A 22967-nucleotide genomic window follows, 5' to 3' on the forward strand; every position below is an offset into this window, starting at 1 on the left:
CTGCAGAATTGTTGGTGGTGATTCAATAGGTGGTGTTCCCCGCCCCGCGCCGGCACTGTGCTACAGGGTACCATGCTGCAGGATGGCTCAGTAGAGGAGAAGGGGCCCTTTGCTCAGGGTCACTCAGTGCCCTGCATGGCGTTAGACAGCAGAGTTCTTTTCACCTGAGGTGTGAAACTGAGGTTCTGGCTGGCTAGGGCCCCTCAGCATTTCCCATCACCCTTTGCAAGACTAAAGGTGTTAGCTCATGTCCTGGCTACATTTCAACCCCAAATTACTTTCTGCGTCCCTGAATTCCACTTCAGAGTGGATACGGTATTCTTGACTCCTTATCCTATTAAACAGTTGCCGTGCTCTACCCCAGAGGTGGCTGCATTTCTGAGGCGGATGAAGTGAGCCCCGTATGTAGACTGGAGAGCAGTTCAAGACTGTAACGTATTTTGGGATGAATGGTGCTATAGAAATAAGAAAAGGAGTACTTGTGGCACCTTAGAGACTAACCAATTTATTTGAGCATAAGCTTTCGTGAGCTACAGCTCACTTCATCGGATGCACAGTCTCTAAGGTGCCACAAGTACTCCTTTTGTTTTTGCTTATACATGGAGAAACTGCTTATAATGCAGGGCTCACCTGGTCTTGAGTCTCCTTCCATCCTGTCCCGCGGGAGGAAGCTGATGATGTGAAGAACAATTTAAATTTTTTTATTAAAGCTAATGTTGCATACTGTGGAAAATACAGAAGATGTTTTTATACACACAAACCATGAAAAAATGGGTGTTTATCACCACAAAAGGATTTCTCTCCCCCCACCCCACTCTCCTGCTGGTAACAGCTTATCTAAAGTGATCACTCTCCTTACAATGTGTGTGATAATCAAGGTGCACTAGGAGCTTTTGCCAGCATAGCTGTGCCAGTACAATACACCAGCAAAGGGCTGCTAGTGTCAGCGTAGCCTCTACTGGTGTAGTTTATTCCACCGTCCAGAAAAACACAAGCTACGCCATAAAAGCACAGCTCTGCCTGCATAACTGTGTCTATGCTAGGGGCTTTTGCCAGCACAGCTGTGTCAGTCAGGGAATCACATTTCTGATTGACAGAGCTAGGCCAGCAGAAGTCTGTAGTGTACACTTTCTCTCTCTCTTGCATGCACACGTTATGTCCCAAAGTAGACTCACCTGTTACCACCTTCACCGTTTCCTCTGGAGTGCCTGGGCTGTTTGTCTACGGACAAGGCCTGCAGCAGGGCATTCCCTGCTTTCTGTCCCTGCCACGCCCTCCCTCTGCTCAGCTCAGCACCACTCACTTTTTGGGAAGTACTGGCTCCCTGCAGCTGCCTATGTCCTGGCACTGGCTGGAGTACTTGCATCCACTTTACATCACTACAGCTGCCTCCAGTGGGCTTTCTGTGCAGGAGTTTATGCTGCTAGAAACTGACAGACTGAATGTAGGCCAAAGTCTTTTAAAGCTCCAATTTATGTTTGGCTGTTTATGCAAGTGTTTTTACTTGTTACACTTTAACCAGCTTGGAGAAGTCAGGAAAGCAGACTAGTCAGTTTCAGTCTCACATCCTTCATTATTAGGCTGCTGGATTGTCTGAGTTTCAAACACTGCAGAGAAAAACTATGCCTTTATAAATAAATGGTTTCCATGGGCTGTTTGCTCTCCTGATTTCAGGTAAGGATTCCTATTGTGATTGGCAAATGTACATTTCCCCCTAAATTATCTAGGTTTATCTACCAACTACCACTAGCTTTGGTTTTATTGTCCCTCAGCAACTCCAGACCAAATGCACTCAGTTTACAAGTACAAAGATGCTTCTTCTAACCACCAGCTCTGCAAACTCAGCCTGGGCTCTGAGAGACAAGCTAGGGAGTCTTTTCTACCTTTCCCATCATCACTGATGGTAAAGCTTCTGTGGCCCAGATTATATCTGCCACACCCTGGCTGTCACTGGGCTTCCACACGTGCATCCAATTACATAAACCATTCTGTTGATGCACAAGAAGGAAGACTCCACTTCCCCCTGCTCAGCAGTGTTGACTCTGCAAATGCAGAGCAGTAAAGACCTATTTTCCACCTCCCTGAGATCAGCAGCTCTGACACTGATACTCAGCAATTCTGTTCCCGGAGTGTAAGGGTGGCATTTTCACAGTCACATTTCAGAGCAGAACCGCATTTAAACTTTATTCTTTGTTCTGTTTGTGACTTGACTTCCTCTTTCTCCTAAAATCTGAAGTTCATTGCCCCAGTACTTCCTCTATAACCTGTATAACCCTCATTTCCAGGAGCAAAGTGCAGCTTGCCCTTGCCTAGGCTCGCGGGAGGATAGACCCACCCCAGCCTTTTATAACAGCTATTTGGCTTTCAGCTGCCGGAGCAAAGCTGGAATGGAGGGGCTCTGCTCTGCAGCACAGCAGGGACGGGGGAAAGGAATCTCCCACCTCCTTGTGTTCTGTAGTGCCTAGCCAGCCAGAAGAATATAAGAACGGCCATACTTGGTCAGACCAATGGTCCATCTAGCCAAACGGCTTGCCACTGACAGCGATCGGTGCCAGGTGCTTCAGAGGTGCATGTCTCTTTGGGGGCATTGCAAACATAAGCATTATTTGGTCCTTATCCCATAGTTAAATCCTGTGCCCCCTTCTGTAACTTGAGGGAGACAAAGGCAGATGTGTGTCTGTGTGCACACGTGCATGCGCCAGGATTAGGCCCTGTTAATTGCCCAGTCATTGTTGTTCCTCAACTGTAGCTTTTAACCCAGATTCGGAGTCCCGGTTAATGCAAAGTGTATTGCTACTCCTAGGTGGAGTCCCACAAGCTGCAGTGGAGAATGGGAATGAGAAATACCTGGGACAGGCCCCCTCTTTGCTCTGTTATTATGAGATCGCTGGCCAGGTGCCTCATCACCCCAGGACTGACAGGCTAGGTTCCAATTCCCTCTTACTGGAGGCCAGGAAGATGGGAAGGAGCCCGACCTGCCAATCCAATGGCATTTGGCTGCATTCTGGCTTCCCCTGCATTCTTCACTTCCCAGCCCACGCTCCCCCAGCCCTGACTCCAGCACAAACCCTCTGTGCAAGGGTCAAGGTGGTGAAGGAGGATCCAGGAGGTTGAGCATCACTCGTAAAGCCTCTCTGCAGCTTGTATCCAGTGTGATTGATGTACACTAGGTATCTCACTGGATGCTTAGCATTGCAGTAGCACCTAGGAGCCCCAGTCATGGCCCAGAATCCCATCGTGCTAGGTGCTGTGCAAACCTGGAACAAAGACATGGTCCTTGCCCCATGGTGCTGGGGACTGTACAAGCACACAGTGAGAGACAGACCCTGCCCCAAAGAGCTTATGGCCAGATCCTCAAAGGTATTTAGGCACCTAACTCCCATTGAAAGATGCCTACCTGCCTTTGCAGATCTGGGCCTTACTGTCTAAATTTGGGCTGTCAAGCAATTTAAAAAAAATTATTGTGATTAATCGCACTGTTAAACAATATCATTTATTTAAATATTTGTGAATGTTTTCTATATATTCAAATATATTGACTTCAATTACAACACAGAATACAAAGTGCAGGGTGCTTACTTTAATTGATTACAAATATTTGCACTGTAAAAAACAAAAGAAATAGTATATTTCAATTCACCTAATACAAGTGCTGTAGGGCAATCTCTTTATCATGAAAGTTGAACTTACAAATATAGATTTATGTACAAAAAATAACTGCATTCAAAAATAAAACAGTGTAAAACAGTAGAGCCTACAAGTCTACTCAGTCCTACTTCAGCCAATCGCTCAAACAAATCTGGTTACAAATTACAGGAGATAATGCTGCCCACTTCTTGTGTACAATGTCACCTCAAGTGAGAAGAGGCGTTCGCATGGCACTGTTGTAGTCAGCGTCACAACATATTTCATAGCAAGATGCGCTAAAGATCCATTCCAGAGAACATGGGCCTACGCCGATGACGGGTTCTGCTCGATAATGATTCAAAGCAGAGCCAGTGCATGTTCATTTTCATCATCTGATTCAGATGCCACCAGCAAAAGGTTGATTTTCTTTTTTGGTGGTTCGGATTCTGTAGTTTCCGCATTTGAGCGTTACTGTTTTAAGACATCTGAAAGCATGCTCCACACCTCATCCCGCTCAGATTTTGCAAGGCACTTCAGATTCTTAAACCTTGGGTTGAGTGCCATATCTATCCTTAGAAATCTCATATTGGTACCTTCTTTGCATTTTGTCAAATCTGCTGTGAAAGTGTTCTTAAAATGAACATGTGCTGGGTCATCATCCGAGACTGCTATAACATGAAATATATGGTAGAATGCAGGTAAAACAGAACAGGAGACATACAATTCTCCCCCAAGGAGTTCAGTCACAAATGTAATTAACACATTTTTTTTTAAACAAGGATTATCAGCATAGAAGCATGTCCTCTGGGATGGTGGCAGAAGCATGAAGGGGCATATGAATGTTTAGCATATCTGGTACGTAAATATCTTGCAACACTGGCTACAAAAGTGCCATGCAAACACCTGTTCTCACTTTCAGGTGACATTGTAAATAAGAAGCAGCCAGGATTATCTCCTGTAAATGTAAACAAACTTGTTTGCCTTAGTGATTGGTTGAACAAGAAGAAGGACTGAGTGGACTTGTAGGCTCTAAAGTTTTCCATTGTTTTGTTTCTGAGTGCAGTTATGTAACAATAAAAAAATCTACATTTGTAAGTTACACTTTCACGATAAAGACATTGCACTACAATACTTGTATGAGGTGACTTCAAAAATACTATTTTATCATTTTTACAGTGCAAATATTTGTAATAAAAATAATAATTTAAAGTCAGCACTGTACACTTTGTATTCTGTGTTGTAATAGAAATTAATATGTTTGAAAATGTAGAAAAACATCCAAAAATATTTAATACATTTCAATTGGTATTCTATTGTTTAACAGTGCAATTAATTGCGATTAATTTTTTTAATTGCAGTTAATTTTTTTTCGTTAATCACATGAGTTAACTGCAATTAATCGACAGCCCTAGTCTAAATAGATGAGGCAGAGACAGAATGGGTGGGGGAACAGAAGCACAGAACAGGGCAGTCACTTGCCCAAGGTCACATGTAGGAATTGGGAACAGAGCCCAGGTCTCCTGCCTCCCCAAGCAGTGCCCTACCCAGTAGACCGCATTGCCTCTATCCTTTGTTAGAGTCTACCCCAATGTGATATATGCCATCATGTGCCAGCAATGCCCCTCTGCCATGTACATTGGGCAAACTGGACAGTCTCTACGTAAAAGAATAAATGGACACAAATCAGATGTCAAGAATTATAAATTCAAAAACCAGTCGGAGAACACTTCAATCTCTCCGGTCACTCAATTTCTGATCTCAAAGCGACTATCCTTCAACAAAAAAAATTCGAAAACAGACTCCAGCGAGAGCCTGCTGAATTGGAATTAATTTGCAAATTGGATACAATTAATTTAGGCTTGAATAGAGACTGGGAATGGTTGAGTCATTATAAAAAGTAACCTATTTCCCCTTGCTTATTCCTTCCCCCTCCCCACCCCCCCTTCCTCAGATGTTCTTGTTAAACCCTGGATTTGTGCTGGAAATGGCCACCTTGATTATCATACACATTGTAAGGAGAGTGATCACTTTAGATAAGCTATTACCAGCAGGAGAGTAGGGGGGGGGGGGGGAGAGAAAACCTTTTGTAGTGATAATCACCCATTTTTTCATGGTTTGTGTGTTTAAAAACATATTCTGTATTTTCCACAGTATGCTGAAGTGAGCTGTAGCTCACGAAAGCTTATGCTCAGATAAATTGATTAGTCTCTAAGGTGCCACAAGTACTCCTTTTCTTTTTGCGAATACTGTCTAACATGGCTGTTACTCTGAAACCTTCCCCAGTGAAAGCATTCATTTTGCTGAGGAAGACAGATGCCACGACACACATTCTAGAGAGACAAGTCACGAATGCAATTTTGCTCTAGACAGCTATGCTGTATACGCTGGAAGCTCACTTCCTCCATGGGGCTTTAGTTGCCATTTTCTGTCCTGTTGTTTGCACCGGGCTGGCTTGCACACTTCATGCCAGTGGAAAACCCTCATGGCTCAAGAAAGGTTTCTGTTTTAGGAATGTTGGTTAATGCAGCGTTCGCATGACTACATTTTTCCTCACACTATAGGAAAGTTCTTGAGTTTGGCTCACTCCCTGGGTGTGAGTGTTGACACATCACGCAAGGTTATAACCTGTATAACCCTCATTTCCAGGAGCAAAGTGCAACTTGCCCTTACCTAGGCTCACGGGAGGATAGACCCACCCCAGCCTTTCATAACAGCTATTTGGCTTTCAGGTGCCGGAGTAAAGCTGGAATGGAGGGGCTCTGCTCTGCAGCACAGCAGGGACGGGGGAAAGGAATCTCCGACCTCCTTGTGTTCTGTAGTGCCTAGTCAGCCAGAAGAACATAAGAACGGCCATACTTGGTCAGACCAATGGTCCATCTAGCCAAATGGCTTGCCACTGACAGCGACCGGTGCCAGGTGCTTCAGAGGGAACGAACAGAACAGGTAATGATCGAGTGTTCCATCCCCTGTCATCCAGACCCAGCTTCTGGCAGCCAGAGGTTTAGGGACATCCAGAGCATGGGGCTGCATCCCTGACCATTCTGGCTAACAGCCATTGCTGGACCTTCCTCCGTGAACTTACGTCATTCTTTTCTGAACCCAGTTGTACTTTTATAGCAGCCCACAGCTGTTATATGACAACGATAATGCTACTTTATCAAGGGCTTGGAGGTCACCACATAAGATTGTTTTGTATAAGGGTATAAAGTAATTGAGCTGAACTGGGGCTGGCTGATGAGAGAAAAAGCAAAACAGAAGCTGAGAGTCTGAGCACTCCAGCCACAAGCAGGAAGAACTAGAAGTCTCATTGTCTGAGCAGAGCTCTAACGGGGATGGATAGCACATATGCCTGGCTGGCTGCAGGGTTACCAACTTTCCTAAACTGGACACTACAGGCCTCCTGACGCTCGCTCCACCACCTCCCCCAGGACTCACTGGCCGCCTGCAGAACTGGGCTGGGAGAAGCTGGCGTGGAGCCTGCCTGCCTGCCCAATCAGGACACGGCAGGGTAGAAGGGAGTGTCAGTCCCCTGAGTGAGAGGCCAGGGACAATTGGGGCAGAGCAGGACGGAGGGGGGGTTGGTGCCCTGAGCAAGGGACTGGGGGCAATTGAAGCATGGCAGGGTGAAAACAGGGGTCAGTCCCTGAAGCAAGGGGATGGAGAGAGCTGGGGCCCCAGAGGCTGAGAAGGCAGGACGGGATGTCACAGGGAGCGAGTCTGGCTGCCGGCTCTGCTCCTCAAATGCTGCGCACTGTCAGGATCCCTCCCCCGGGAGGTGCCGGTACCTACCTCTCCGCCAGAGCCGGGAGCCACTTCCTCCAGCAGCAGCTGCTCTCAGCTCTTCCTCCCTCCCAGTGGCAGAGGCCGATTGCAATTACTGCAGTAACCAGACTTTTGGTGTTCGGTCAGCAGTACTGACTTTGGACACCTGGCCACCCTAGATGGCTGTAGAGAATGGTGTGATCTGACCAGGAGCGGGGGGAAAGGAGAAGGGGTGATATCTTATACATCAGGAAGGCATGCCCAGCTGCCTTGGAGGCAGATGGAGGAAGGGGATAGAAGTATGTGAAGTCTCTGCAGTACAGAAAAGATGGGGGCGGTGGTGGGGGGGGAGCAAGCAAAGGGCAAAACCCCCAAGCTGTACTGCTTTAACTCTCCTGGCACGGGTGCAGTGGCAAAACACTGTAGTGGTGATGCCGTGAGACCAATATCAAAAGGTGCTTATACCAGTAGAGCTATTCTTATACAGGAAGGGGAACAGGCTACACCACACTCAGGTCCCTTTGTACCAGCCTAGCTGCACCCACAATGTGGGGTGGTACTAGGGTAGCTATTTTGGTTTAAAATAAAAGGTCACATGCCAAAGCAGCATAGTTCTACCAGTTACACTTAAATGTCATTCAGTCCGCGGTGGCTGACAAGCCTCTGGATAGGTCTGATCCAACTCCATTGATGGGGTCAGATGGGGCTTCAGATGGGATGGCTGAGGAACTTCTCAAACTGGAATCCGGGGTGTTCAACTCACAAGACATGGCAGTAACAACAGATATGAGCCAGGCATTGACTGGCTCACTACACAACAAAATACTGACCAGACAACCTGTTCTTGGCCTGTATAGATAACAGTTCTTTATTACAGAGTGGAGTGTAGATCGTACCTTCGCTAGGGAAAGAGGACATGTTCTTAACTGAAGGTAACTAATATGAGTTGAGATCCTAGGGAAGACAAGGCAGTCTGTTATGTTCATAAAAGTTCCCAGGCCAAAATACACCCTATGTTGCCCCATAGTCGTTAACATGACCTGCTAACATGTGAAAAACCACTTTATCTTCACTAAAATTTTAACTCAAGTGCAAAGCCCTACAAGGAGCAGCTTTTATTTTAGGTCTGATAAGAGACCTGTGCAGAAGAACAGATAAAGGAGTATGAAATGCAATGTGGAGCGGGGGCCCAGGTTGCAGGAGGGAGGAGGCACCAGGAAGACAGTCTGTGTGCACATGGCTAGAATGCCAACTACCACTGCATCAGTCAATAATAGTTTGCTTACTAAAGAGCCAGTTTGGTTCTACAAGCATGGAGTTTTTTCATGTTATTACTCAGCATGCGGCCCCTAAAATGAGAGCTGTAGGCAGCTTCCACTCAATTTTATAGGACACCACCTGTTTCCACAAACAAAGATCAAACAAAGATTATTAATAGTATTCGAGTAGCCTCTAGGGCAGGGGTTCTCAACCATTTTCTTTCTGAGCCCCCTGCCCCGAACATGCTATAAAAACTCCAGGGCTCAGTGGGAAGGGGGGGACGGGACTCTGGGCTCTGGGCCAGTGGGGGGAGGGGGGATTCAGGAATAGGTGTAGTTTGACTTCTATTTTGGTTGGGCAGGAGCCAGTGGGGGTCAAGCCAGCTCCACACAGCAGAGTCCGAGGAGGGAGCGCCACCTCCACCCCCTGACTCTCCTCAGAAGGCCACCCACCTGTCTGGGTTGTGGGAAGGGGACACAACCAAAAATTATAACTCAAAGATGAGGGGCTCAGCTCAAAAAGTTTGAAAACAGCTCAGGTGCATGTGGGGGATAGCTAGGGGCTGTGTGTGGGCAGGGGGTAGCTCAGGGTGCAGGGAGTTGCTAGGGGCTGTGTGCAGCCAGGAGGTAGCAAGGTGAAGGGGGTTGCTAGGGGCTGTGTGCAGACAGGGAATAGCTCAGGGTGCAGGGAGGGGGTAGCTGTGACGTTCCCCTCGGGTGTTATCTGGACCGGTGATCTGCTAGGTCACTCCAATCTTTGACTCTGGGAGCCAGCCTTACCCTGCTCTGCTGTGAGAACCCCCACTCCTGGGCTGTTCACGCACAGCCTCTGGCACGTAAGCTGCTCCTTGGATTGTGCAACCAAATGACACTAGCCAATATCTCCGGTCCCAGACACAACCCTAGTTATGCCCACTGGACACTGCAAGCTTATATGAGTTTGTCAATTTAACAAAGAAATTGATATGTACCAGGCTTGTTATCCCAAGGGGAGTCTCTGACATGCTTCAAACCAAACAAACTGCTTCAGGGAGAATAAACAAACAAATGTATTAACTATGAAAGACAGATTTTAAGTGATTATAAGTCAAAACATAAGTCAGATTTGGTCAAATGAAATAAAAGCAAAACACATTCTAAGTTGATCTTAACACGTTCAATGTCCTTACAAACTTAGATGCTTCTCACCACAGGCTATCTGGTTGTTCTTCACTCAGGCTCTCCCCTTTGATCAGCACTTCAGTCACTTGGTGTGGTGTCTGTAGATGTAGGTGGAAGCGAGAGAAAGAGCATGGTAAATGTCTCTCCCTTTTATCATGTCCTTTCTTCCCTCTTGGCTTTGCCCCCCGCCCCTCTTCAGAGTCAGATGAGCATTACCTCATTGCAGTTCCAAACTGACCAAAGGAAGGGAGGTGACTCCCTCGAGAATCTAACAGATTCTTTTGTTGCTGCCTGGACTAGTGTCCTTTGTTCCTGTGAGGCTGGGCTGGATTTGTCCCATACCTGCTCTGATGAGGTGTGAACTGCCTCTCAAATCTTGGAGAGTTTTTGCATGGACCATGAGGATACATTTTCAGTCTCATAACTATATACATGAAATTATAACCTATAACATTACTGTTACAATTACTATAACATCACTATAACAACCATGTTCAGTGCATCATGAACCTTCCGAAGACACCCAACATGACAAACTTTGCATTGGATACCACACAATCATTTTATAAAGATGAACATGGGGTTGTAGGGTGTTCCCCCGTGGTACAGAGTGTCACAGTAGCTAAGGGCTGTGTGCGGGCAGAGGGGTAGCTCAGGGTGCAGGGAAGGAGTAGCTTGGTGCAGGGAAGGGGGTAATTAGGGGCTGTGTGCAGGTAGCTCAGGGTGCAGGGAGGGGGTAGAATCATAGAAGATTAGGGTTGGAAGAGACCTCAGGAGGCCATCTAGTGCAACCCCCTGTTCAAAGCAGGACCAACCCCACTAAATCATCCCAGCCAGGGCTTTGTCAAGCTGGGCCTTAAAAACCTCTAAGGATGGAGATTCCACACCCCTACCCCCAAGTAACCCATTCCAGTGCTTCACCACCCTCCTAGTGAAATAGTGTTTTCTAATATCCAACCTATACCTCCCCCACTGCAACTTGAGACCATTGCACCTTGTTCTGTCATCTGCCACCACTGAGAACAGCCAAGCTCCATCCTCTTTGGAACCCCCCCACCCTTTCAGGTAGTTGAAGGCTGCTTTCAAATTCCTGCTCACTCTTCTCTTCTGAAGACTAAATAAGCCCAGTTCCCCCTCATAAGTCATGTGCCCCAGCCCCCTAATCATTTTCGTTGCCCTCTGATGGACTCTCTCCAATTTGTCCACATCCTTTCTGTAGTGGGGGGGGGGCAAAACTGGTTACAATATTCCAGATGTGGCCTGACCAGTGCCGAACAGAGGGGAATAATCACTTCCCTCGATCTGCTGGCAATGCTCCTACTGATGCAGCCCAATATGCCGTTAGCCTTCTTGGCAACAGGGGCACACTGCTGACTCATATCCAGCTTCTCGTCCACTGTAATCCTAAGGTCCTTTTCTGCAGATCTGCTGCTTAGCCAGTCAGTCCCCAGCCTGTAGCAGTGCATGGGATTCTTTCGTCCTAAGTGCAGGACTCTGCACTTGTCCGTGTTGAACCTCATCAGATTTCTTTTGGCCCAATCCTCCAGTTTGTCTAGGTCACTCTGAAACGATCCCTACCCTCCAGCGTATCTACCTCTCCCCTCAACTTAGTGTCATATGCGAACTTGCTGAGGGTGCAATCCATCCCATTATCCAGATCATTAATGAAGATGCTGAACAAAACTGACCCTAGGACCTATCACTGGGGCACTCCACTTGATACTGGCTGCCAACTAGACACTGATCACTACCCGTTGAGCCTGACAATCTAGCCAGCTTTCTATCCACCTTATAGTCCATTAATCCAATCCATACTTCCTTAACTTGCTGGCAACAATATTGTGGGAGACCGTATCAAAAGCTTTGCTGAAGTCAAGGTATATGACATCCAACGCTTTCCACATATCAACAAAGAACCAGTAATCTCATCATAGAAGGCAATCAGGTTGGTCAGGCATGACTTGCCCTTGGTGAATCCATGTTGACTGTTCCTGATCACCTTCCTCTCCTCCAAGTGCTTCAAAATGGATTCTTTGAGGACCTGCTCCATGTTTTTTCCAGGGATAGAGGTGAGGCTGACCAGTCTGTATTTTCCCGGATTCTTGTTCTTCCCTTTTTAAAAGATGGACACTATATTTGCCTTTTTCCAATCGTCCGGGACCTCCCCCAATAGCCACGAGTTTTCAGAGATAATGGCCAACGGCTCTGCAATCACATCAGCCAAGTTCCTCAGCACTCTCGGATGCGTTATATCTGGAGCCATGGACTTGTGCACGTCCAGCTTTTTAAAATAGTCCTTAACCTGTTCTTTCACCAATGAGTGCTGCTAATGTCCTCCCTATACTGTGCTGCCCAATACAGCAGTCTGGGAGCTGACCTTCTCTGTGAAGACCAAGGCAAAAAAAAGCATTGAATACTTCAGCTTTTTCCACATCATCTGTCACTAGGTTGCCTTCCCCATTCAGTAAGGGTCCCACGCTTTCCCTGACCTTCTTCTTGATGTTAACATACCTGTCGAAAACCTTCTTGTTACCTTTCACATCCCTTGCTAGCTGCAACTCCATTTGTGCTTTGGCCTTCCTGATTACACCCCTGCATGCTCAAGCAATGTTTTTATACTCCTCCCTAGTCATCTGTCCAAGTTTCCACTTCTTGTAAGCTTCCTTTTTGTGTTTAAGCTGGTCATCTGCTGAGTTCCCTGTGTAACGACATGGGGGGTTTTCTTGGTTGTTCCTTGTTTCCTATGGGGGGCTTTCTGGGTTTGCATGCAGAGGGGGTGGGACACAGTGTCCCTGGGTGTTATTGGTTTAACGAGGGAATGGGAGAGGGAGTTTTTTGTTACAGACGACCATCCAGGGAACTGGGGACCCCAGCTGATGGCCTGGAGCATGGATACCCCAGCGACTGGTGACCTGGAGGCCCAGCTCTGTTGCAGCCGGTTCTGGCCAGCGGGAGAACAATGGGCTGTGACGAGAGGACCCCCTGGGGACCTGACCAGCCAGCTCCAGCCAGAGGCGTGAGAGGGCAGAGGGGCAGAGGAGAGGAGGCCCAGGCGACCCTGTTTTCTGTTTACCTGGAGAGAAGACAATGGACAGAGGTGGGGCTTGGGGACCGTGATACTAGCAGCCCAGCTGGGCGGCAGGGAGTCTCTGGGCAGGAGAGAGGGGGCAGGAAGAGCCCACCTGGATGCAGGGAGATTTGGATGTGCTGTGCTGAGGGAGGCCAGGCCTGAGGGTCCTGAGAGTTGCTGGGCTGTGTTCAATGCTCGATAAACCTCCTGTTTTACGCTGGCTGAGAGTCGCTCCAGTCTAGAGAACAGGGTTGCATCGTCCCCTTCAGGGGGTGGAGGCCCCGGGGGGGGTCCAGAGCAAGGGGACTCCCCGAGGGGGCCCACCACAGAGACAGGGGTGCTAAAGCTCCAAGAGGTGTGGATCCAGGAGGTGGAGGGGCTTACCCCAAGAGAGAGAGAGTGAACCCCCGAGAAGGGCTGTCTCACTGAAAGGGGCACCCCCCACGGACCGCATGGGGCCAAAAGTGGGCATGACCTGTGAGTCCGTGACACCCTGCAAGCTGCACGGCCATGCAGCTGTGCAGCAGCCTATTTAGCGCCACACAGGTGCTCAGGGAACCCCCCTGGGAACCTGCTGCAGCTGGGGGAGGGGTGCCCCTCCCCCAGCCCCAACCTAGCCCAGCCCCCAACCTGCCAAGGCAGGGGCAGCCCCCCAGCCCCAACTATGCTGCAGCCCAGACCAAGCTGTGGCCGGGGTGGCCCCTCATCCCTAACTATGCTGAGGCCCAGACCCAGCTGCGGCCGGGGTGGCCCAGCCTGGACCCGTCACGGCTGGGGTGCCCCTCCCTGAACCCAGCCCCATTCAGACCTGCAGGGCCCAGGGGAGAGGTGCCTATCCTGTGGCCTCAGCCCCGGAGCTACCTCGGTGGGGAGAGGTGCCCCTCCCACCCAGCCCAAGTACTGCTGTGGGGAGAGAGAGCTGTGGGGAGTCCTCTCTCCCTGCTGTAGCCCCAGAGCACCCTCCTGCATCCCAAATCCCTCATCCCCGGCCCCACCCCAGAGCCTACACCCCTAGCCGGAGCCCTCACACCCCTGCACCCCAACCCTCTGCCCTAGCCCTGAGCCCCCTCCCACTCTCCGAACCCCTCACCCCACCCCCACCACATGAATTTTGTTAATTCATTCCACACATGGGTGGGAAACATTAGAGGGAACACTGGTAGCCTGTCATATTTGCTATTCTTTCTGCACATCAGGATCGTTTGTTCCTGCACCCTAAATAAGGCTTCTTTAAAATACACCCAGCTCCTGGACTCCTTTCCCCCTCATAAGCCTCCCAGGGGATCCTGCCCATCAGTTCCCTGAGGGAGTCAAAGTCTGCTTTTCTGAAGTCCAGGGTCCGCATTCTGCTGCTCTCCTTTCTTCCTTTTGTCAGGATCCTGAACTCGACCAGCTCACGGTCACTGCTGCCCAGGTTGCCACCCATTTCTACTTCCCCTACCAATCCTTCCCTGTTTGTAATAGACGGGTCAAGAGGAGCATGGCCCCTAGTTGGTTCCTCCAGCACTTGCACCAGGAAGTTGTCCACAATAGTCTCCAAAAACTTCCTGGATTGTCTGTGTACTGCTGTATTGCTCTCCCAGCAGATGTCAGGGTGATTGAAGTCCCCCATGAGAACCAGGGCCTGTCATCTGGAAACTCCTGCTAGTTGTCCAAATGTAAGCGGAGGAATAGTCCCACTACTGTGGGGAACTTTCCTGGCTCCTGCACTACCCCGGTGAAGTGGGCTAGCGAAAGGATCCGAGTCCTCGCTCCCACTTCCTTTACCCAGTGGCCTCCCTGCCCTTGAGGACTCCCCTTCCGCTCTCCTGTCTGGCAGAGTCCTTGTAACCCCAACAAGGCTGGGCCCAGGATTCCTGGGGGGGCTCGACCCCCAACTCTGCTGTGGTCACCTGAGACAGGGGCTAGGGTGTCCCCACTCCGGGGTACTCTCTACACTGGGCACTTCTCTGACCCACGGACCATTACATACAATTTAAAGCAAATGCAAGTTATTTAATCAACAATTAATTTTAAAAAGAATAAGGAAAAATGGGAAAGGTTAAAGGAAACACATCAACTCGCTCTGTGGCAGGGAACTTCACAAACAGTGTCTCTGGAATGTCCGGGCAGTTCACAGTCTGTTCCTTGTAAGTCCCAGGCCTCCTTCTCAGGCCCTGGCTGTGCTGCAGGGATGCTGCGGGTTGGACACTTGCTCTGGTGGTGGCCACACGCTCTCGGGCTCTAAGTGGTAGGACCCTTCTTTCTGGTGTCGCCCCCGCCCTGTCGGGGTTACGATCCAAGCCTGGCCTGCAGAGCCTCTCAGCTGAGGCATCTCCCTATGCTGGGCCCACTGCCCAGGGCCCCCCTCGCTCTACCCAGCTGCTCACCGCACCCAGCTCCAGACTGCTCCAGCCCCAGCTCCACCACTCTGTCTCTGCACTGCTGCTGCTCTGCCTCCAGCTCCCTGGGCTGCTTCTTTGGCCCCTCTGCCTGCTACAGCTTTGCTCCCAGCACACGTCTGCTCTGCTGGCTGCTTCTGTGACTCTGCTCCCAGCACTGACCTGCTTTCTGGGCTGCTTTTCTGGCCTCTCTGGCTCTGGTTGCTGCAGCTCTGCTCCCAGGGCAAGTCTGCTCTCTCTGGGCTGTGCCTTCAGCTTTGGGGCTGCAGCTCTGCTCCCAGGACAGGGTCTGCTCTCTCTGGGCTGCTTTTCTGGTCCCTCTGGATCTGGCGCTGCTCTGCTCCCCAACTTAGCTTGGGCCCCTCCTTTCTCCTTAGCTCGGCCCCACTCTGTCTGACCCAGGCAAATCCAGCTCACACAGAGGACGGGACCTCCCTGGCCTCCTGCCTCCCTGATTAGCCTGCTCGTCCTGTCATTCAGGCTGACCTGGAGCATTGGCCTCTCCCCATTGTTCCTGGAGTCTATCAGTCTTAGGGTCCTGGTTTCCCATAGACCCTTCCCCTTTTAGTACTGGGAGCTAGCAACTAAAACACCCGCACTGAATGTTAGTAAGGGGGCAACAGTCCCCTTACACAAATAAAGCCTTGTCTACCTCATCCTCCTGGTCTTGTGGTCTATAGCAGACGCCCACCACAACATCACCCTTGTTGCTCTTGCCTCTAAACTTAACCTAAAGACTCTTAACAGGCTTTTCTCCAATTTCATACTGGAGCTCTGAGCAATCATTCCGCTCTCTTACATCCAGTGCAACTCCTCTACCTTTTCTCCCCGGTCTGTCCTTCACGAACAGTTTATTCCCATCCATGACAGTGCTCCAGTTATGTGAGTTACCCCACCAACAGGTAGCTAGCGGCTGTGTGCAGGGAGGGGGTAGCTCAGGGTGCAGGGAGAGGGGTGGCTAGGAGTTGTGCGCCAAGAGGGCTCCCCTGTAATGGCTGCTCCCTGAGGGCTCTGCCAGCCACTGGGCTTACCAGTTGCATGAGCAAAGGGGGCTGGGAGCTGAGGAGCAGCTTCAGCCCCCTACACCAGCAGGAGACGAGGGAACGCTGTGGCTGCCTGCTCCATGGCACCAGCCAGAACAGCAGCACTGTCCCATACTGCCCAGCTCCAGCTTCCCACTTCTGACCTGGCCAGGGGGCAGGGAGAGGAGATGGGAGAGGGGGTGGTTGTCCCCAGGACTGCCATGCTCTTGCACTGTAGTTTCAGGGTGGGCAACACCCCCATGTCCCCCCAACTCTTCCCACAGGCTCAGGGCTTCTTCCCCGTGGGGAGCACCGGGGCTCAGGGCTACAGAATTCAGCCCTGCTGCTTCTGGGGTGCCGGGGATCTGGACTTCAGCCCTGCAGGGGATGCTGGGGATTTGGGCTCTGGATTTTAGCCGTGGGGCCCCGCGGCCCCCCTGAGAGGCTATGTGGACCCCTAGGGGGCCATGGACCCCCTATTGAGAACTGTTGCTCTAGGGGGCTTGCTACAGGGAAACACCAACACCAACACCCTCCTATGGCAGACCTCAGAAGCACTGGCATGACCCACCTTGGTTTCCCCTTTATCCACCCATGCAAAGGAATATTGTGTCCAGCCACAAATGCAAACCTTTTGATTTTATATACAAGTGCTACAGCCCACAGATTCCCCATGATAAAAACAGTCATTTCCCCCCACTCCACTCCATGAGCAGGTGACAGTGGAGCATTTTTTCAGTCCCATTCAAAGGCCACCTACCCACTGAGTCCCAGCTCCTTAGCCCTGTTTTAGGACCACATTCTCCAGGCTGTCCACCTGAGAGTACCAAGTCCCACCGGCTCCCACAAGTCTGGTTCTGTAGCCCCAAGTCAGGTCTCCCATGAGGGGCCTCCCCACAGAATTTCACTCCCCAAGGTCTCCTTACCTGTGAGCCCTACTACTGCTCAGGGGAATCTTTTTCCAGGACCAACCCTTGGTTTGTGGGCCCTGCTTACACTGACCCAGCCGGTTCTTCCCCTCATTCCTGGGCGCCTCTGCATAAGCCTTCATGCAGCTCAGCAGGGTCCCCCAGCTCCAGCTGGTCCTCCCCACAGCTCAGAACTCATCGCCAGCAGCTCACAGTTACCACCCTCCACCAGGTCTTGTGCAGCTCTTTCCCTCAGGCAACTCCCAAGGCACCAAAAAGAAGGGCAGGGGAGGGCAGGGCAGATATCCATCTCCATAGGCTCATGAGTCCCAGATTATACAGACACCAATATTCTGGAAAGCAGGTCCAGCCCCACCAGTATTTGAGCCAGGGACATGACCAGAATTTTGCTAAGGAGCAGGCCCAGGTTACCTGCCTGACTGCCCCAAATTTGAGAGGTCCAGTTGCCCAATCATATCATATCACATCGTGCCATGCCTTGCCTTGCCTACCTGGGGGCTTCACCATCCCCCAGGTACCCACCCAAGTATAGGGGACTCTACCCTTGGATCCCCATTGAAAGTTGCCCATCCCATCAGTGAAATCTGAAAAGACAACTCTCTCTTACCCCTTCCTCACACTCTCTGGGTATCCCCATTTATATGGCCCAGGTGCCCTCTCTTAAGCACAATTGGGAGGTAGCTGATCAGGCAGATGCACTGGACTCTGCTCTCTCTTCAGGGGCCAATCACCCCGTGCCAGGACTTGTGAGATCAGGGCTAGGACTGTCAGCAAACAGTAAGTAATTTCCAGGCAACATTCTGAAAGAACAACCAGCCACCCGCCCCAAACATTTTTTCAATGGCAATGGGGGGGTGGGGGGGAGATGGTGTGTCTGAAAAGTGCGTGGCTTTCAGTAAAATCCATGTCATTTTTCAAAAGCTGACTCAGTTTCAGTTTTGTCTGGGGACCAAAACCAGTAGCTCTTTCATTCCCCAGCTCTCACCGGAATTCAAATCCAAATGTCTTCTGCCACAAACCCTGCCTTCCAGACTGGCAGCAGCGGTCTTGCAAAGTAAGTTATGCTTCATGAATTTTTTTAATACAAGGCCTGAATGGGATTTTTATTGGAAAGAAGTAACGTTAATCTCGTTGGAACGTCAACAACTTATGCAACCGCTGGCTGAGCTCTTATTCAACAATGACAGAGGATCGGGTGGTTTCCCTTGTTTACGAAACAACTGGCTGAAGAGGGCTGAAGAAGGTCTGCAAAGGTGGTGAGTCGCTGTGAGACTGACTAGGTTTAAGCCAGCTTCTTTGAGACTAGCGGATACCTGCTAGCTTTGTCAGAAACTGCGTTGAAAGGTGTTGAAGGCCTCGACTTCGCCGTGGAAACGTGTGCTCCTCACTCAAGTTAGCTCAGGCTGTGTGTAGGGTTGCCAACCCTAAAGGATTGGCCTGGAGTCTCCAGGAATTAAAGATTAATCTTTAATTAAAGATTATGTCATGTGATTAAATCTCCAGGAATACGTCCAGCCAAAATTGGCAACCCTACCCATGTCTATGCTACAAAGGCTGTGCTGGTACAGCTGTACTGGCGGGGCCTCCCCAGCATAGATGCAGGTTGTGCTGACAGGAGTTTTTCTGCCAGCATGGTGACACCACCTCCCTGACAAAGGCCCTCTTCTGTTGGCATAGCTGCAGCTACAGCCCGGGTTCTGCGGGCACCGCTATGGTGCTAGCAACAGCAGCGTATTAACGCCTAGGCCAACAATGCCTAGGCCTAGGGTGGCAAATTTGCAGGGGCGGCAAATTTATAATAGCAGCCAGAGGCTGCTTCCCCCAGTGCCAGTTCGCGCCCTCCACCCCTGACCCCGCCCCAACTCCACCCCTTCCCTGCCCTCATTCCCTGCCCCCTCCCTGTCCCTGTTGGTCCCTTTCCCCAAATCGCCGCCCCAGCCCCACCTCCGCTCCTGAGCGTGCTGCGTTCCCCCCATTCCTTCACGAAGCTCTTTTGTGCACAAGCACGGGCAGGGAGCGGGGAGAAGCAGGACCTGATGGCGCGCTCAGGGGAGGAGGCGGAGCTGGAGCGGAGGTGAGCTGGAATGGGGGGTGGCAATTATTTCTGGGCCTAGGGGCGGCAAAATCATTAATCTACCACTAGCTAGTGGGTGGTCCCCCGGCCTTGCCCATTCCTGACCAACAGCTATGCCAACAAAACTTTGTAGTGTAGACCTGGCCTGACTCAAGGTGCAATCTTAGTGACGGCTAGGCAGGGTGTAGTTTTCACATGAGTTAGCAGCTCAAGTAAAAACTGATGGGGGACTTTGCTCATTAACTTGGCCTGCTAACATGTGTGAAAACAACTAACTGCCTTGTCCTCACTTGGATTTCTACCCTGAGTGAGTTAACATGAGTGAAGAGCACTCCTTTCCTGCAGTGAAGACAAGGCCAAAGAGTTTGCTAAAGCAGCCTGAATTATTAAGGACAGGTCTACACTAAAAAGTGAAGTTGACCCAGCTGTTGCTCAGAGGTGTAAAAAATTCACACCCCTGAGCAATGTAGTTAAGCTCACCTAAACCCCTGTGGATCTAGCTACCACTGTAGGGAGTGGCTACACTGAAGCACTACAGCTACACGACTGCAGCAGTTTAAGTGCAGACAAACCTGAGGGTCTGAATGCTTGTTGCCCTCCCCTCATGCTGTCACTAACAGTACAAAGTGGGTGTGAGAATGCGCCCACATCAGAATAGTGGCATTTCACACTGTCTTTGCACTGATGCAAGTGACACCACATGGTGCAGAGCACCAGTGAATCAGGAGCTAAGATTGAACACATGCTGTTTTCAGAGTCTTTGGCCAGGTCTACACTACAGCGTTTCATCAGCACTTGTTAGTGAGGGGAGGGGAGGGAAAAACTCCCACACCCTTCCCATGCCCGCAAAACCCTCAGTGTAGATGCAGCTATGCCCCCAGGAGAGTGCTTCTGTTGGAGAGCCAGTGTCATCTGGTGTCACTATGCTGAGCAAGAAACCTCCGGCACCTACACTAGGGGACTCGGCGGTGGAGCTATCCCAGCGCAGCGTTCGTAGTGTGGACAAGGCCTTTGACAGCGAACATTCCCCTTCACCTCAGTGTGGTCGGTCATCTACCAAAGGCCCCACGTTATCACAGTATCTGCACACCACTCCTAGCAGGCAGGGCAGTGCTGGCAACCCCATTGTACAGATGGAAACTGAGACATCCCACCCGAGAGCCTGTACCCCAAGCCGCAGCCCTCACCATCTCTGCAACCCAACCTACTGCCCCAGCCTGGAGCCTCCTCCTGCAATCCAAACCCCTCATCCCTGGCCACACCCCAGAGCCTGCACCCCCAACCGGAGCCCTCACCCCTTCCGCACCCCAACCCTCTGCCCCAGCCTGGAGCCTCCTCCTGCAATCCAAACCCCTCATCCCTGGCCACACCCCAGAGCCTGCACCCCCAACCGGAGCCCTCACCCCTTCTGCACCCCAACCCTCTGCCCCAGCCTGGAGCCTTCTCCTGCAATCCAAACCCCTCATCCCTGGCCACACCCCAGAGCCTGCACCCCCAACCGGAGCCCTCACCCCTTCCGCACCCCAACCCTCTGCCCCAGCCCGGAGCCACCTCCTGCATCCTGAACCCCTCATTTTTGGCCCCACCCCAGAGCCCGCACTCCCAGTTAGAGCATTCACCTCCTCCCGCATCCCAACCCCCTGCCCAAGACCAGTGAGGGCAAGTGAGGATGAGGAAGAGTGAGCCACCGAGGGAGGGGGAATGGAGTGAGTTGGGGGCGAGGCCTCGGGGAAGGGATGGGGTAGGGCAGGAGGCATGCCATCCAGGAAGGGGCGGGGCTGGGGTGTTTGCTTTTGTGCGATTAGAAAGTTGGCAACCCTACCAACTATTTAGAAAAGCTGGACATGCACAAGTCCATGGGGCTGGTTTCAATGCATCCGAGGGTGCTGAGGGAGTTGGCTGATGTGATTGCAGAGCCATTGGCCATTATATCTGAAAACTTGTGGTGATTGGGGGAGGTCCCAGATAATTGGAAAAAGGCAAATATAGTGCCCATCTTTGAAGAAGGAGAATCCAGGGAACTACAGACCAGTCAGCCTCATCTCAGTCCTTGGAAAAACCATGGAGCAGATCCTCAAGGGAATCCATTTTGAAGCACTTGGAGGAGAGGAAGGTGATCAGGAACAGTCAACATGGATTCACCAAGGGCAAGTTATGCCTGACCAACCTGATTGCCTTCAATGATGAGATAACTGGCTCTGTGGATAGGGGGAAAGTGTTGGATGTGATCTACCTTGACTTCAGCAAAGCTTTTGATACGGTCTCCCACCGTATTCTTGCCAGCAAGTTAAAAAAGTATGGATTGGATGAATTGGATGAATCAATGGCTCGATGTCTAGTTGGCAGCCGGTATCAAGCGGAGTGCCCCAGGGGTTGGTCCTGGGCAGGATTTGTTGAACATCTTCATTAATGATCTGGATGATGGGATGGATTGCACCCTCAGCAAATTCGTGGATGACACTAAGCTGGAGGAGAGGTAGATACACTGGAGGGTAGGGATAGGGTCCAGAGTGACCTAGAGAAATTGGAGGATGGGGCCAAAAGAAATCTGATGAGATTCAATGATGACAAGTGCAGAGTCCTGCACTTAGAATGGAAGAATCTCATGCACTGCTACAGGCTGGGGACCAACTGGCTAAGCGGCAGTTCTGCAAAAAAGGACCTAGGGATTATAGTGGATGAGACGCTGGATACAAGTGAATAGTATACTCTTGTTGCCAAGAAGGCTAATGGCTTATTGGGCTGCGTTAGTAGGAGCATTGCCAGCAGATCGAGGGAAGTGATTATTCCCCTCTATTTGGCACTGGTGAGGCACATCTGGAGTATTGTGTTCAGTTTTGTCCCCCACCCACTACAGAAAGGATGTGGACAAATTGGAGAGAGTCCAGCAGAGGGCAACAGAAAGGATTAGGGGGCTGGTGCACATGACTTATGAGGAGAGGCTGAGGAAACTGGGCTTATTTAGTCTGCGGAAGAGAAGAGTGAGGGGGAATTTGATAGAGCCTTCAACTACCTGAAGGGTGGTTCCAAAGAGGATGGAGCTCGGCTGTTCTCAGTGGTGACAGATGACAGAACAAGGAGCAATGGTCTCAAGTTGCAGTGGGGGAGGTCTCGGTTGGCTATTAGGAAAAACTTTCATTAGGAGGGTGGTGAAGCACTGGAATGGGTTATTTAGGGAGGTGGTGGAATCTCCATCCTTAGAGTTTTTTAAGGCCCGGCTTGACAAAGCCGTGGCTGGGATGATTTAGTTGGGGATTGGTCCTGCTTTGAGCAGGGGGTTGGACTAGATGACCTCCTGAAGTCTCTTCCAACCCTAATATTCTATGATTCTATCAACCCAATACTGTAATTGGCATTATTGGCTATCTCCGCAGAGGGGACCCGAACTCCCTTCTTTCCCTCAGATGTTGACCCTCCAGGGCTCCTGCTCTGTGATTAAGCGGAGGCCTAAGGGGCTGCAAATCAGGCAATTTCCACCAGTGTGAAATCGTCTTTAAAAATATAGAAAAGCAACTAGTGGGTGGGAGTCCCTGGGCAACCAGGAGAGGGGACTCCAGGGTGAACGAAGAACAGCCACCTGGACTAAAGCATCACAGGGAGTTGCTGCCCGAGGTCACCGCCACAAAGAGGATGGTTTATTTTTAGGACAGCCCAAATTACAGCCGGTCTTTCACACTTTTCT

The sequence above is a fragment of the Lepidochelys kempii genome, chromosome 7, assembly GCF_965140265.1.
Source record: "Lepidochelys kempii isolate rLepKem1 chromosome 7, rLepKem1.hap2, whole genome shotgun sequence".
Taxonomy (NCBI): domain Eukaryota; kingdom Metazoa; phylum Chordata; order Testudines; family Cheloniidae; genus Lepidochelys; species Lepidochelys kempii.